Source organism: Dermacentor albipictus, chromosome 1 (genome assembly GCF_038994185.2).
Source record: "Dermacentor albipictus isolate Rhodes 1998 colony chromosome 1, USDA_Dalb.pri_finalv2, whole genome shotgun sequence".
NCBI classification, from domain to species: domain Eukaryota; kingdom Metazoa; phylum Arthropoda; class Arachnida; order Ixodida; family Ixodidae; genus Dermacentor; species Dermacentor albipictus.
In genome coordinates, this window is record NC_091821.1 from 134840193 (window position 1) to 134856747 (window position 16555).

Here is a 16555-nt window from a genome sequence, read left to right on the forward strand (position 1 = left end):
GGCACTTTTTGCATATGCTGACTCCTAATCTTGGAACAGGTCACTACCAGGCCATATATGGTATTGTAATCAGTAACACAGTAAACTTGCATACAGCAGTAAATAGCCATTCAGCCCACAATGGTTCACCCTTAATTGTCAGATTTAACTTATAAAAAGAAAGCAATCGAGGAAGCAGTTCGGTTTTACTCTGTTTCATCTCTCATGACCTCCTATTCTTTTTTACCACTTTCATAGTACAGTAAAACCTTGTTAATTCAAAGTCATCGGGACCACAAAAAATCTTCGAATTAAGCGGGTTTTCAAATTAACCGAAAACACACACACACACAAAAAAAAATGCAACCCAGGCAAAAAATTTCACTGCAGGAATGCACTACCTTTATTCGGCGATCTTTGGATGACTTAAAGTAATCAGAGATGCTGGTTTGCCACGTCCTGTAGTTCGAGGCTCCAAGGGTCATGTTTTCTAGTTGGCCAACTACTTGCAGCATTTGAGAATTTCTTCCGTGGCACTCAACAAAATTGCGGATAACGTTCAGCGATTCGATAACTTCCCCGAGAGTGGGTGCTCGGGAGGGCTTGTTAGCATCGTCGTCGTCGCTGTCATTGCACATGGTCGCATCAGCGGTAGCTTCACTCTCCAAGTCTGAGTAGCACGTTTGTTGATTATTTTCAAAGGTTAGATACTCTGCGAAGCCGACTGCACCGGATTTTCTATCCTCTGCGCAGAGTGCATTGATGCGGCTGCAGTACTCGGCTCCTTCTTCATTAAGTGCACATGAATAGTCAGCATCAGCATCGACGGTCTTTTCCTTCAAAAAGCCAGCGTGTTCAAAACACCGCATGATCAAAGTGAGTTCCACTTGCTTCCATGCATACACAATAAGACATATGGCCCCGAGGAGGTCGATGGAGTACTCCTTGCCGTTGTCATAGCAAAGGAGCACGCGCTTGAGCAGGTGGTGGCGGTAAATCTTCCTCGTGTAGTGAATGATGCCTTCGTTCACTGGCTGCGAGATCGACGTGGTGTTTGGAGGAAGGAATACCATCCTGATAGCTTTCAGGTGTGGGATGTCACCATGCACCAGGCAATTATCAACAACAAAGAGTACATTCCTGCTTGTGGCTGCGAACTTGCGGTCAAGCTGCCGAATGTAATCTTCAAATATTGCGCGTGTGACCCAGGCTTTCTTGTTGTGCCAGTAGATAAGCTTATTCATCCCTTGGCGGCAGCCGTGCATTTTTAAAGCAGCGAGGCTTCCCACTCTTTCCAACTACGAGTAGCAGCAGCTTGTGTTTACCGTACATGTTCGCGCCGAACAGAATGGAAATTCTTTCCTCACCCTGCTTTCGACCCTTGACCGCGATGTCTTTCGCTGCAAATGTTTTTGTGGGCAGCATCTTGTTAAAAAGGCTGCCTCGTCAAGGTTGCACACATCGTCTGCACCATACTCTCTAAGCAACGGAGCCAAAGTGTGTTTCATCCAGTCGTCGACGACGCTCTCGTTTGCACTGCCACTCATGCCGCAGACGGCTATGAAGGTCAAATTATTGCGCTCTTTAAAACGGCTGAACATCCATTGCTACACATGAGCTCTTCGTGCCCAAGTTGTAGAGCCAAGTCGTTGGCCTTCTCCCGCAGTATCTTTCCATTGGCGGAAAGGTGGGCTGCGTTGGCTTTCTGCAGCCATTGAAGTAAAGCTGATTCCACATGTTGGTACGTAGGAGCCCGTACTCACTATAACTTCGAAGAATATGTCTTGCCGTAGGCCTCCAGTACCTTCGACTTGTTCTTTAATATTGTGGACAACATTGAGAGTGGCGCGCTGTGCCTTTCAGCCAACTCGGTCTTGGAACACATGTTGTTACCCGCTTCTTCGATCAAGCAGAACTTCTGCTGCAGCATTAAAGTCTTATACTTTGGCATCTTCGCTCACTGGCGTTTCTGCACAGTTCAGAAAAAAACAAGAACACCATGCTAGCTGCAACACCCCTAATTACCGCACACAAAGAAACGGCGCAGACTGGCGTTGTGCGCACACACGTTGCCGCAGGCGCGGAGAGAGAATGGGCAAACGGCAACCAGTGGCAGCGGCACGGAACGCGCTGACACTGCACCCTCTGTGACTGCGAGGAGCATGCGTAGTTGGGGACGAGAGCACGCGACGAAAACCGGTATGCTCGCTCTGTTGCAGTGAAGCACATCTTCTCCTCTGCAGGAGCACGTTTCAGCGGTGCGCGGGACGTACCGTCGACTGATTTTTGTGCTAGGAGTACAGCGGCTTGGGCGCTTCGTCTATAAATAATCGTGATTGCTATGTGGTGTCGTCTCGTGGCTCTGAATGGCCGTCGTTTCGTCAGGTTTGCGGTGAAATGGGGATCGGGAATTGCCGCATAGCATCCCAAATCTTCGAATTAACCAAGTTGGCCTAAGCCACCAGTTCGAATTATTCGGTCAGATTTACATTGGAAAATACGGGACCGCAGAAAACCTTCGAATTATCTGCGATTTCGAATCAACAAAGTTCGAATTGACGAGGGTTTACTGTATATTCTTGAATGGTCGTTGGTCCACTATAATCATCATTCGCATCCAATGCTGCAACCTTATTTAGATAGAAGCAGAATGCAAAAACACTTCTGTACTGCGCTTTGCGTGCACATTACATATCAGGTCATCAGAAATAACTACTATGGCACCTCTTACAGCATGTGTTGCATTGGGAATTTAAGCCCCAGCAATCGGTCTATAATGTTTAGCAGCATAACTGCATAGGGCATTGGATGTGATAATCAACCCAAGGTGCCATGCCTTGACAGTGAACTGGAAAGAAAATGTAAAGATCATGTAATGTGAGGCTGCTATGCTGAAGTTTTACTCCAAGTAACTGCAAACTCTAGTAATGTAGCAGATTATGATTATATGTGAACTTGGGCTAGTCCCTTCCTCTATACTTGTGCTTGTCAGAGAGGGATGGCAGATATCTGTCAATGTATTTATTTTAAAATGTGCATGCTGCAAACTTTATCTGTGCTTTTGTTTTAGTGTATACACAAATCTTCCTGTTCTGCAGAACTCTTTCCTAATCATAAAGCTCCATTGAAAATGTTCTGCATTTTTATTTCTTTCATAATGGAACAGGGAATGCCATCTGGCTTCCACAATTTTCACTTAAAGCTTCTACCTGTTGTGAGGGCCACATGGAGTGAAAGTTATTGACAGGGGGCAGTTGCTTCTTTTTATAAGGAACAGAAGCACAACCGTGCTCTGGTAGGCAGGTGGACCGCAGAGGCGAAACCCACTTTTCAAATTAGTATTTGAAGACAAAAGTAAAAAAGCAATTCTAGGTACACATGTGATCACTGGCTTTGTACGTTCTTGTGCTTTCCCTCTGACCCATGAGTGTTGTCTGCATAAGGTAAAAATAGTTTGTGAATTAGAGTTTTTGAAACTTGAGAAAATCAGCTAAAAAATTTGACACAGAAGTGACAGAAAGAAGAGACACCACAATGCTGGTAGTGTCTCCCAGCATTATGGTGTCTCTCCTTTACGTTGTGTTTGCATCTCAAATTTTTTTATTGGTTTTCTCGAGTTTCAGTATGAACCAACTGGCCCAGCAAGCCGTACTTCGAGAGTTTTTGGTTGAAACAAAACCTTGTAAGGCAGCTGACTTGCAAAATTTTGCAAACCGTTCATTAATAAATGTGTGTGAAACACTCAATGTTTGGCTTTAATTAAGGGATCTTGACAACCTAAGCAAGTCATGAGCAATCATCACTTTTTGGCTTATGGCAAGCCCACTTCGTCTTGGTTATTCATCACTTTCTTAATGGTTTGTGATTTGCAGAGGGTTCCAAACCTTGTTTCTTTCTTTATTGAGATTTTCCACACTAGATGGCAGTAAACTTTCCTTGAGTGCCAGGTGAGTGCAACACATAAGCAAGAGATGTTTAGAGTATTGATGGAAAAAGAAAAGCAGGAAAGAGATTGATAGAGCCATTGTCATTGCAGGCATAGGTAACTGTTCAATATAGAGATATAGGTTTTAATGGAGAGAAAAGATTAAGGAGAGAGAGAGAGACGAAATTTCAGACTGCAATAGATCTATGTAACACCTGATTAGCTCAAGTAGGCTAGGTGACTATTTGTCGCTGCCTCATTCCAAAGAGGATGCCAATAGAAATCATTATCGTTGTGTAGAGTTTCAGTATGTGCTAGCATATACAGGGACTCTACTCGCATGCCGGAGTCATCCTATTCGCTTGCAATTTTCACACAAAGCATCATCTGTGCAGCATGGAAATCCAATGTGTTTTTATCTATCCGATTATTGTAGTTTGTGATGAAGAGATGAGCTTTTCATTTCACTCTACCAGCGAAGGTGACAGCAATGGAGCTTGAGATGGTGGCAAGTCATAAGTCCAATGTTGCGAGTCTCCATTAGTTACCACAGTAGTTGTGAGGAATGCAGCGGCTTACTGTGATAAAAAAAAGTTTATCTGTTGAGAAAGTTTTAAGGAGGACAATAGGTCAGTTATTCCCGTACATAAATGTTTATGCTTCACTATATGAGATTTAGTCATACTTCTGTGTTCTAGCATGTTATTAAATTACTTTGTGCAATTAAAAAAAACTATTACAATACCATTTCCTCAACAAATAATGAGCCCTCAAGGTGTTAATAAATACAGCCTGGCCAGTTTTCAGTACCAACAAAACACTGTTGCCTCCGAAATAAAGGGGACGTTCCAGTTTGCATGGCATCTTTCATGTACACATGTAGGGGACAAAATTAATGCACCACACCTTAGGATGTGCTAGGACACATGAGTGGCCAATGCTGAGCTATGGAAGGTGGTGGAGGCACTTTTTCTCAGCCACAACTTTGCAGCTTTGTAGAAAGGCCTCAGTGTGAGAGAAACCTCAAGAAAATATTGCCTCTCGCAACAGGGTGAATACAGTGTAGGCTGGCAGTATCCTCAAAATAGCTATAAAGTATGTCTACAATGCACCGTAGTTGTATGCATACAAATACTGCAGCAAGGCAGGTGGGGTGGTTGTAAATTAAATACCGTCATAAAAGTGTGTCAGAGAAAATTAGCTAAACGCCTTAAAAAGAAATCAACTCTATTTGATGCCTTGTTTTTTTCTTCAGATAGTGCCTGTGTTCAGCACGTAACTGTTTGAGAGCAAGGGAGCATGCAAGTAACCAAAGCTAAAGAGGTTCAGTTCATCAGCCAAGAAGTAAAGAAGAAAAAAAAAATTTGTGAGACTCGTAATGCAGGCGCGTGTCAAGATTCAGTGGCGATAGCTGATGGTGTGTTCGCTTCCGGATACTGACACTATTATCAAGCGTCACATGCTTCTGGCATCTCGTGTAGGATTCTAATACGTCACTCCGATTCATGTTTCTGAAGTAACCAAGCTTGAGTTACGGCTTCTCCGGTTGTGGCCGACATTGCTTCGTTTCAAAGATGAAGTAAGCGAGCATCATATCTTCGCGTGTCTCTATCACCGTGCGATTTCGGCTGCCGCGTCTTCAGCAGTCTATTCACATTTTTGCCGGGCAACTTGGTATGGGGCACGCTGGGGCGCCGGCTATGTTGCCGCCTTAATTGCATTGCCCATCAGCAACAAATGAAGCCCCCTCCCCCCCTACCATCGCAACGTCAACACCACCTACAGTGCCGTCTCTAGCCCTTCTGATTTTCCTCAATTGCCTCACGAAACATGCAGCACCTGCATTGCTTCCTTGTATCAATGTTGCTTGCCGCAACACACTTGAGGCTGGCTAGGGTTGGTGCCGTGCTGTCCTGAGGTCCCGCGAGTATGATGTCGGCCCGCGTGCCTTGTGTTGGAGGTCACGTGATCTGCGAGAAGCACGAAGGCCCTCTATGACGAGAAGTCTTCCTGGGTGCCGGGTCTTGTAGGTCACACGATCTGCTGAGTTGCGGAGGCATGTAAGGCCATCGGTCACTTTGTGACAGGTACCTACACATGCTCCCCACTTCCAGCGTTCCTCATGACAGCGTTATGACAGCTCAACTCTGTTCATGTGCGCTTTTGGGCGCGGTGACCACGCGTTGTAGCAAACGTTTACTTAAGTGCTGCCCATAAAACGAGCTTTCATCTTTCTAGTCTTCATTGCTATCGCTGTCAATGATTATCCCTTCGCTGCATATTTTTTTTAGACCACAACGTCTGTTAGCTTGTTTTAGCACAACATGCAACGAAATTATTAAACCTCTATTAGCACATTTCAACCTGTTAGTATTTTACTACATTTTGATGTGTGTAGATTGTTTTGCGCAAGGCTCAACAGAGTGATGGTCAGGAAAAGGCACGACGATCCTCCATTTTGCAACGCACAAGATGCCACAGCAAAGTTCGGCGACTTCAACACGACATAGAGAAGGTTCCGAAATCAGATGTGCAACAAATATGACTGAATTATTCTTGGCGTCAATTCGCTTCGGTAAGAACAAAGTAAAGCAACTTAGAAACTGTTTTCGTGAGGGTTCTTTTTGTTTGAGTGCATTGCATTATCAAAACAAAAATTAAGTAGGAAGGTAACAGTGACATGGCTAGATCCACGTTTTTATTGGTTCCCCATCCTTGCCGTATGTGCATTTTCGCAGAGAAGTTCAGCACTCCAAACATTGAAAAATCGCACACACTAAGTGCCCGACAGCCCATTTGCCACAAATGGGAATTCGCAAGTCTGAAAACAGTCACATTCATACCACGTGGACCAGGCTTTAAGGGGTTTTTCAGCGAAAAAACTGTGTGGTAACTTTATGATAGGGTCATTTTTAATATTCAGTTTCGTGAGGGACCTGTAGAATGGATATCACCATTAGAAGCTGTAAAGGCTTCCTTAAAGTTGCTCAAGTCACTTGGAAAAATACGTTCTTTAAGGCTAAACCCCATGAGAGCGATTTTGTGCATGACGGCATCGAGCGACAGCTTCGAGCGACGAAACGGGCCATGGCTTGAACAGATTGCTCAGTCTTGTCGCTCGATCATTCGGTTCTGGAAATCTAGAATTTGTCACTCGTCACCCGGAAGTGCTATGAGCAGCTAGCCAATATCGTGAAGCTGGGACTGGATGTACATCGCTCAACTACTACCAGTTGTCGCACGGAAGAAGCAAACAATTGAATTTTTATGTGTGCAAGGATAAGAACCTACTGTAAGACATTCAGAATAGTTTATGCTGCGTTTTACAGTAATATACATCAACTTAAATTAATAATGAAAACATCACGCTAGTTTTGATTTGTTGCCCTCATACCGGCAACACTGGGAAGATGTCGCTCAAAATCGTCGCTAGCATGGGGCGCGACTTGTAGGCAACGAGCGAACGCGACAGCCATCTCCATCCCATCGCTTGTCGCTGTTGCATGCAAGATCACCTGCATGGGGTTTATACTTTACGTAGGCCTTGACTACGGGGGGGGGGGTGCTCCGGGGCCTGAGCTCTGTCCGGAGTTTTTTGCAAAGGTCATAAATATATACAGGGTGTATCAACTATCATGCACCAAGATTTAACAAAAGAGCAATGCGTTACTCAGAGAAAACCAAGTACATGTTTCCCAACAGTGGAGTAGCTGCGAGTAATTTTTTGCTACTGAGAATTAATTAGGTAATTGTAATGAATTATATAACTCGTGACATATTATCCTAATTATCAAAGTGTCAATGAGGCATTTGTAGGCACAGCCAAGGGACATCTAACTGCGGTATTTTCAGCGATGTACTAATTGCGTACAGATTTTTTTACTACTGATAAATAAGCCCCGCGAGAGATGGAGAATACCACATGACTTCGCTCCCACCCGTATCACAAAGCAGCGCCCTCGAACAGGCTCCATCTGAGTTATCCAGAACGAAATAAAGGAAATAAAGAAAAATATCGTGATTGAGCTAGTGCCTTATCTGCTGCGCCCCGGCAGAAGTAGCACGTCGCGTTTGGTGTTAGTTGGAAACAAAACTGTGGTAGCTGTTATCTTTGCGTAGATAAAGTGCACGGATACTTTTTTTTTTTTGCCATAAACCATATCACCACAAATGCGCATTGACGTCAGTGCAAAGGTATAAATGTGCGTTTTGTTTCGTCCCAGTCACCATGTCTTTCTCTAATGAGCAGAAGGTAAACATGATCCTTGGGAGCTGCAAATGGCAACAAGAGGAAGGCCGCAAATATATATCATTCATGGAACTGTGGTGGTAGACCAAACGCATCGACTATCATCAGAAATTATGAAAACTTGAGGCAAACCGGCCGCTTTAAGAAACAGCGGCGGAGGACTCAATCGTTTAGTCCTAGTCCACACAAGGATGTTCTAGCATCTATGGCCTCAAACCCTCATGCTAGCGTACGGGACGTGGCCGCCAGGGTACCAATTTCCAAATCATCAGTATGGACGATTCTAAATGATGGCCTTTCACCCGTACCACCTTAACCAGCACCAATGCTTGGAAGATAGGGACCTGTAGAATCGTCTAGAATTCTCGAATTGGGGCCTCACAAAAGTTGATCAATCACAACCTTTTGAGCAACATCATGTGCACAGATTAAGCCAATTTTTGCAGAAACGCCTAGGTAAATTTGCATAATGCACACTATTGGAGGGACTCCAATTTACACTGGGTAAAGCGCAAACGGCACCAGTACCAGTGGTCGCTCAATGTGTGGTTTGGAATTTACGCCAGTGCTATAATCGGTCCCATCTTCTTCGATCACACAGACTGGACAGTGTTATGTGAACGAAACCCTTGAAGGAGTGGTGGATGAGTTTCTCAGCGAAGTCTTGCTGTCACGACTTCCACTTCTGTGGTATCGGCAAGATGGGGCACCCGCACACAGCAGCAGTTAAGCACGGAACTGGCTGGATGCGACTTTTCATGCACAATAGATTGGAAGGCAAGGGACTGTAAATTGGCCGGCTAGGTCACCTGACCTCTCTCCACTCTATTTGTTTCTTTGGGGTTATGTGAAAGATCATGCTTACACAATCGAGACGAACGTCAGATTAGTTCAAGGCAAGAATAACGAATGTCTGCCGTAGAATTCCGGCGTCAGTCATCAAGAAAGCCACTGAAGATGTGATAAAGCGGACTCAGTACTGCATAGCTGCAAAAGGAGACCTATTCGAACACGTCCTCTAGGCAGCAGCTGCTGCTCAACAGAGCTTAGGGATTCATAGATAGTAAGGGCACGCTGAAATCTGATGGTTTTTGTTATTTATTTATTTTTGCACAACCATCCTGATTGCCAATTCGGCTCACTTAAAAGTGCTATATTTACTTGAATGCATTGGTTTTGCCTTTCCTCTACGCGTTGGTCGCTTCCCGGTCTGTTTATTTCATGTTATTTTTTGACACAAACCTGTTTTTAATGAAACACTTTAATGAAAAATAAAACGGTCACTTTAATGTTGCTTTGGTCTGAAGCAAAATATGGCACCAAATATAGCTTCACGTGCACTCTTTCGATATGGTGCTAGCAAAACCGGGACTTTGAAACATACTATGCCTATTGCATTGCTTTTCGCATTTCGTGTGTGGTCAGAGTGGCACTTTGGCTGTGTTATCAAAGGACTTTTGTTATCACTGTGATAAGTCGGCATTGAAAGACGGATAATAAGTGTGAGGTAGAAATGAGAGGAAAGAATAGCTGCGAAGCCGCAAAGCCTGCTGTTGGTGCACCTTCCGTACCATTATCAAGGTGATGCGTTGTCTCTTCAGGTTTGCGACAGGCAATGTAGTTGCTTTCAATCAGCTCATTTGAGGGCGCTGCTTTATGATGCAGGTTGGAGCGCACTCGCATGATATTTTTCATATTTGGCGAGGTTTCTTTGCCACCCGGAAAAAAAGTGTACTCAATTAGTACATAACTGGAAACACTGCAGTTAAATGTCATTTGGGCGTGCCTACAAATGCCTCATCGACAATTTGAATATTAGGACAGTACTTGTAGAGTTGGTTAATTAATTGCAATTATAGAATTAAATCTCAGTAACGAAATAATTACTGGCGGCTACACCACTGTACTGGAAACAATATGCACTAGGCTTTTTTTGGAGTAACGCAACTACTCTTTCTTTAAGTCTTGGTGCTTGATAGTTGGGGAACACTGCATAATTCACTTAGTAACCGAAATGAGGCCAAGCCGGATTCACTCAAAATCAGAATCAACAGCAGTCAAGTGCAGCAGCGCTTATACTCGGACTCACAGAAAAAGAAAAAAGAGAGAGAGGCTGCAGTTTCGCCGGAAAGTCGAAGCAGTATTAGTGATAGCCAAGTATGGGACAATTACACGAAGGAAGATTACACCACCGAGAGGACTCTGGCTGTGAAATTGAACCGTCTCCTACTATGCGGACTTGTATATACTCGTAACGCTGTCACTTCAGCGATCAATTCTTTGAGGCCACACAAAATTTGATGATATATATATATATATATATATATATATATATATATATATATATATATATATATATATATATATATATATATATATATATATATATATATATATATATACACACACACACACACACACACACACACACACACACACACACACACACACATGGGGTTCGGAAAGCTAATCGGGCTCCAGCCCCCCACACCCCCGGAAAAATGAAAGCTCTCCGCCTATGATACTTTAATTACTTAAATACAGTGCAGTGTCGGTGTGCAGCCAGTGTTGGTGTGTGCAGATCATAACTCCAGCGTGTCTATATTGACGAAGTGATGTAGAGCGGAACCAGCAGTGAGCGAATTCCCCTTCGTGCTGCCTCTCATATCAACGCGTGAACTAGGTGTGTGAGAACACAGCGCACGCCATATAGTCATAAGCTGTCTCGGGTTGCCTAGCCTTCGAACGCACTGCAGATTAGTACAACCAAGATAGGGATAGGGCGTGCACAGCGGCGACAAGGACTGTGCGCAGCAGGAATAAAGGCCCAACCACATGCGACTAATTGTACGCGCCTAGTGATGCGTCTGGAAGGTCATGCACACTTGTCCTACACGTCTAGACCGAGGAGATGCATGGGCTGCATGCGCGACGGAAGTGACCGCTTGTGTGTTGATGTCACATGGCCGACATGTAAACTTCTGGCACGGGATTTGAAACAGGTTGTGGCGGATTGGGAATCGTGCCGAGATGCCAGGATTTACCGCTGGTTGGGTGCCACACACAGACGATGGAAATTATCAATAACGAAACGCAGGCTCGACCTGCACTTCGTCCGATGAAGCACAAGCACCATAAGAATAAGCACGTGGCAAGGTTCTTGTGGGTCGAGGTGGCGAAAAATGTGATGCCCACCGCTGCCGTAACAAGCTAGTGCTCAGAATTTTATACGGGTGTTATACGGGGCACTTTCAATCGCGATCGGGTCCGGTCGAGATCAGATTTCTCGATCGCGATTGCCTAACTCTTTTGAGCAAGTTAAGAATTAACTTTTCTCAAACCCAAACACGAACATTTCCCTCGAAGGTGATTTTGCAGCACTGTGCTATGCGCAATAAAGTGCTCACTTGTGCGCGCATTTTGTGGCTGCTCGCCCTTCTCTTCGTCACAGACGTAAGAACTGAGACGCACGCATATTTTTGTGTATACACTTAGCAAGGCGCGTATCCTGTGCTCCGTGTGGTCGGACCAAAGGGATGCACACTAGCATGCCCTCGATGTAACCTGCTTCCATCTGTCGCATGTAACAGGTCTGTTATTAAAGGGGGCACTGGGGCTCGTAGCCTACGCTGGGTACCATTGCTGAACATCGGCAGGAGTGGCGGCTTCACACAGGTGCAGTGAGTGACGTGATGTGATGCGATATCATTGCATGTTGAAAACGAAAACGAAGAAGGAGGCAAAGAATTCGTCAAAGATTTTTTTAAAAAAGCATGAGGAGACTCGCGTGGAAGGCCGCCTCACTAGTACCAGGAGAGACAATTTAACGATTGCGTCGCGCAACGTGACTGTGACATCTCTGAGCTGTCAAAACCCATGATGAATTTAAACCCCTGTCACATAGGCACTTAGGAGCACCGTCGAGTCCAATCCGGATCGGGTGCTTCTGCACGGGCACTTCCGTCGAAACCCATGGTGATTTTATACCTCTGTTACATGGGCACCTTGTAGCACTGTCGAGTCTAATATCCGGATCAGGTGCTTCTGCACGGGCACTTTCGACTTCGATTTTGCATGATCCGGATCCAGTAGATCGCGATCGTAGGCTGTTGTCTGCACCATAATTCTGAGTGAGCTCAGCCAACTCGATCCGGATTGTCGGACCGTGCAACAGCTATCATTCTTGAACACAACTGAAAAGTTTGATCCTTATCGGTCTTGATTGCGATTGAAAGTGTCCGTGTTGCACCGGTATATTATAGAATGACCACTAGCAGAAGCGATTCAAACTGCCGCTGCTCTCCTTTCGCATCACAACACGCGGAGTCAAGTTGCTACACAGTGCGGCCCACATTTGCTTTAGAAATGGGTTACCTAATCATACGAATGTGCTAAAGCACTCAACTGTTTGCAACTTGCTACTACAGAAGCGTTGCTAATAAAGCGCGTGCTGTCAAACACGAGAAAGCACAATGTGTGTCGTACGCGCAAATCAGCCGATGCTCAATGCGTCACTCAAAGCACATCGAAGTAGAGCTGCAGCAATATTCCCGTAGTCACGAGCTAATGGTCATGACTGAGCTACAAGGCGAAGCAACAACGCTGCCACGAATAATAGCAAGCATTAAGCAAAACGGCAAACTTCCGCACTAGAACTTACTTGATTCTGCTGACGGCGGTTATCCATGCCTGCCTGCTTCCCTTTTCATACACTTACCCAGGAAACTGTAGAACTTGACAGGTGGCTGCAGGCCTCAGGTGTTTTTGTCACTGTTGTGGCAGTTCACTGCACAACAGTACCAGGCACCTTGGCTACCCGACTGCCGAACTATCGCAAGACAACGGCGATGCGAGGAGCAATTGCAAATATTGCGGGCCTAATCGAATATGCCTTACGGTGCCGGCGACCTCATACATAGTAATGCCGTTCTCCACCAGGGGAAGGAGTGGTGCTGGCGTCTGCCGGCACATCAAGCCACTGTCCTTCTAGTGCTCGCCCTCCCATATTTACCCTTGCACAAAGCGTGCGGCTGCAATCTTATCGTACTTGGACTTTATATGCAACATCACACCGACCTCGACGTCGGAAGTTCACCTAGAGTGTCAATATAATTGCTATCGCAATAGTAATTATATTTTCAATCACCATAATAAAGGAATTGATTTATAAATTATGCACAGCACTGTCTTCTGGCACAATGTGAGCACATGCTTAGCCCCTTTATGCATCTAAAATCCCTTGTGGCTTTAAGTGCATTTTTAAGGGGCTTTATATGCACTTGCAAGACAATGCCACCTTCTATATCAAATACGTTCTGTATTGGGGGCGAGGACATACTGTGGCGGTGTCAGTGCCTGAATGACGTGGAGAGCTGTATCATATGCTGGAGCATCTGCTTCAGCGCCCTCGCATGCTTCGGTTTACATCGTGCTGCCACGAGATTTCGGTTGGTTACAGTAGTTTTACGCAAAAGCTTTTCTTTCTTTTGATTTTGAGGTTTTATACGATCTGTGAAAATGTGTGTTTCTCCATGCAAATTTGGGACAGGTTTTGCTCTACTTACTATCACAGAAATAGCACGGTAGCTTCTACAGAAGCTCAACAGTTGTTAAAGTATGGTGGCAAATTTTAAAGCGCACGTATACATGTGCCATTTGCCAGAGTGAAATTGTCGAATACGGGAAGAGAGATATACGCGTGACTACTGCAGCCAGTCTATAAATCTATACAGATTATTAGTCATCATCATCATCAGCCTGGTTAAGCCCACTGCAGGGCAAAGGCCTCTTCCATACTTCTCCAACTACACTGGTCATGTACTAATTGTGGCCATGTTGTCCGTGCAAACTTCTTAATCTCATCCACCCACCTAACTTTCTGCCGCCCCCTGCTACGCTTCCCTTCCCTTGGAATCCAGTCCGTAACCCTTAATGACCATTGGTTATCTTCCCTCCTCATTACATGTCCTGCCCATGCCCATTTCTTTTTCTTGATTTCAACTAAGATGTTATCAACTCGCGTTTGTTCCCTCACCCAATCTGCTCTTTTCTTATCCCTTGACGTTACGCCCATCATTCTTCTTTCCATAGCTCGTTGCGTCGTCCTCAATTTAAGTAGAACCCATTTCGTAAGCCTCCAGGTTTCTGCCCCGTATGTGAGTACTGGTAAGACACAGCTGTTATACACTCTTCTCTTGAGGGATAGTGGCATCCTGCTGTTCATGATCTGAGAATGCCTGCCAAACGCACCCCAGCCCATTCTTCTCATTATTTCAGTCTCGTGATCGGGATCCGCGGTCACTACCTGCCCTAAGTAGATGTATACCCTTGCCACTTCCAGTGCCTCGCTACCTATCGTAAACTGCTGTTCTCTTCAGAGACTGTAAACATTACTTTAGTTTTCTGCAGATTAATTTTTAGACCCACCCTTCTGCTTTGCCTCTCCAGGTCAGTGAGCATGCCTTGCAATTGGTCCACTGAGTTACTAAGCAAGGCAATATCATCAGCGAATCTCAAGTTACTAAGGTATTCTCCATTAACTCTGATCCCCATTTCTTCCCAATCCAGGTCGCTAAATACCTCTTGTAAACGTGCCGTGAATAGCACTGGAGAGATCGTATCTCCCTGCTTGACGCCTTTCTTTATTGGGATTTTGTTGCTTTCCTTATGGAGGACTACGGTGGCTGTGGAGCCGCTATAGATATCTTTCAGTATTTTTACGTAGGGCTCATCTACACCCTGATTCCGTAATGCCTCCATGACTGCTGAGGTTTTGACTGAATCAAACGCTTTCTCGTAATCAATGAAAGCTATATATAAGGGTTAGTTATATTCCGCACATTTCTCTATCACCTGATTGATAGTGTGGATATGGTCTATTGTTGAGTAGCCTTTACGGAATCCTGACTTGTCCTTTGGTTGACAGAAGTCTAAGGTGTTCCTGATTCTATTTGCGATTACCTTAGTAAATACTTTGTAGGCAACGGACAGTAAGCTGATCGGTCTATAATTTTTCAAGTCTTTGGCGTCCCCTTTCTTATGGATTAGGATTATGTTAGCATTCTTCCAAGATTCCGGTACGCTCGAGGTCATGAGTCATTGCGTATACAGGGTGGCCAGTTTTTCTAGAACAATCTGCCCACCATCCTTCAACAAATCTGCTGTTACCAGATCCTCCCCAGCTGCCTTCCCCCTTTGCATAGCTCGCAAGGCTTTCTTTACTTCTTCCGGCGTTACTAGTGGGATGTCAAATTCCTCTAGATTATTCTCTCTTCCCTTAGCATCGTGGGTACTATACTGGTACTGTATAAATCTCTATAGAACTCCTCAGCCACTTGAACTATCTCATCCATATTAGTAATGATATTGCTGGCTTTGTCTTTTAACGCATACATCTGATTCTTGCCAATTCCTAGTTTCTTCTTCACTGCTTTTAGGCTTCCTCCGTTCCTGAGAGCATGTTCAATTCTGTTTATATTATACTTCCTTATGTCAGCTGTCTTACGCTTGTTGATTAACTTGGAAAGTTCTGCCAGTTCTATTCTAGCTGTAGGTTTAGAGGCTTTCGCACATTGGCGTTTCTTGATCAGATCTTTCGTCTCCTGCGATAGCTTACTGGCATCCTGTCTAATGGAGTTACCACCGACTTCTATTGCACACTCCTTAATGATGCCCATAAGATTGTCATTATTGCTTCAACACTAAGGTCCCCTTCCTGAGTTAAAGCCGAATACTTGTTCTGTAGCTTGATCCAGAATTCCTCTATTTTCCCTCTTATCGCTAACTCATTGATCGGCTTCTTATGTACCAGTTTCTTCCGTTCCTTCCTCAAGTCTAGGCTAATTCGAGTTCTTACCATCCTATGGTCACTGCAGCGCACCTTGCTGAGCACGTCCGCATCTTGTATGATGCCAGGGTTAGCGCAGATTATAAAGTCTATTTAATTTCTAGTCTCGCCGTTCGGGCTCCTCCACATCCTTTTTCGGCTATCCTGCTTGCGGAAGAAGACGTTCATTATCCGCATATTATTCTTTTCTTCAAACTCTTCTAATAACTCTCCCCTGCTATTCCTACAGCCTATGCCATATTACCCCACTGACTTGTCTCTAGCCTGCTTCTTGCCTACGCTGTCATTGAAGTCGCCCATCAGTATAGTGTATTTTGTTTTGACTTTACCTATCGCCGATTCCACGTCTTCATAGAAGCTTTCTACTTTCTGGTCTTCATGACTGGATGTAGGGGCGTAGACCTGTACGACCTTCAATTTGTCGCTCTTATTAAGGTTCACAACAAGACCTGCTAGCCTCTCGTTAATGCTATAGAATTCCTGTATGTTACCAGCTATATTCTTATTAATCAGGAATCCGACTCCTAGTTCTCGCCTCTCCGCTAAGCTCCGGTAG